This window comes from Galeopterus variegatus, unplaced genomic scaffold (genome assembly GCF_000696425.1).
Source record: "Galeopterus variegatus unplaced genomic scaffold, G_variegatus-3.0.2 Scaffold11690, whole genome shotgun sequence".
Lineage (NCBI taxonomy): Eukaryota > Metazoa > Chordata > Mammalia > Dermoptera > Cynocephalidae > Galeopterus > Galeopterus variegatus.
The window spans coordinates 33295-34795 of record NW_007737801.1 but is presented as its reverse complement, the minus strand read 5'-3'; positions in this window follow the sequence as shown (position 1 = coordinate 34795).

Here is a 1501-nt window from a genome sequence, read left to right as displayed (position 1 = left end):
GCAAAAATTCTTAAAAAGAAGAATGCAGCAAGTAGGAAGGCATGACAGGAAAGTCTTTTTCTAGACATGGTCTGATTTCATGACCACATCCCCATGGAATGAGTTTTATACGACTGTCACTCAACAGACGAGGAATCCAAGACTCCGAGGCCAAGGGACTTGACCAGAGCATGCACCTAGTAAGTAGGAGAGTCAGGATTGAAATCTGGGTCTGTAGGACCCCAGACTTTCTCCAGTTGAACTATCTAAATGGAAGGTGTTTTGTTTGAACAACTAAACTTGAGAGTTGCTCAAAAGCTAGATATTACAAAAGGTTTGACTGAATGTTAATATATCAGCACAAGGTACTCAGAGTGTTTCACAGGAGGAGACAGGAGGAAAGAACATCCTAGGTGAGAGGAGAGGTCTTCACCAAAAGTAGGGTTTAACTCTATGTAAAGTAAATAAGTCAGACTTAAATGTCAGTGTTTTTGATGTACAAATGGATAAGGCAAAATAAAAGAACCAACTGAAAGAGGATGAAGGCCTAAAGACAAGGGCTTATTCCATTAAGGTACTGGTTACAAAACGAGACACTAGGAACCCAAACGTGCAATACATTTGAAGAATAACATAACTGACACCTTTTTTTCTCTGAAAAATTTAATGGTTAGGTAATTTCCAAATTGCTCCACATCCACATGGCAGATAGATTAGGCAGCCAGCTGATGCCAGTGCCCAGCAACTGGGAGACGCAGGAGCCCACAGCACCCTCCCTTTCCACAGGACCGCGATGGGGCCACTGCCTCCTCAGGCATCCCTGTCGCCAGTATATTGCCAGCTTCCCTTCTTCTCCCAGAACCTCCTGATGCCAACCTTGGTGAGAGAAGAGTTATGACAGAAAGTGCTCAGGTTTAGTGTGATGGAAAATGGCCTTTACTTGCAGGTGGGTGAAAAGTTGAAAGTTTTCCCACAAAGATTCTTATAAGACTTTAAAACAAACAAAAAAACAAGGTCCCAAAACTAGAAACTATATGAGAGTATAATTTTGAAATCTGTTATCTGGCAACTTGTTCTCGTTTGAATATCTGTTTCTCAAATGCTACTTGTGGGCAGAGGTTTTTGTTTTTGTTTTTGTGATTGATACTGTATCGCTTCTTGAATTGCAGTTATTAAGTGGCAACTATATTTGATATTATGTCCAGCTCATTTCTCCAAATTTCTTTCCTATATTAAGCCCTTTTGTAGATGAAAAATGCTAAAAGAAGGTTTCTTTTGTGATCACCGTCTCATGTGAGTTTTTTTCAGGTGCTTTGCATTCAGAATAGACCTCTGAGTTGGGACCCAAGCTATCAACTGATCCTAAATTCCTGCATTCCTGAGTTGCAGGTATGTCTGGCTCTGGAATAGCTTTTATAGAATGTGGCACAGGGAACATGACATTGCAGCATTCACTTTCACTGTATATGCTGTGTGTGTATGTACTGACTACTCGTACATGCTTTTCACCACGAATGATACT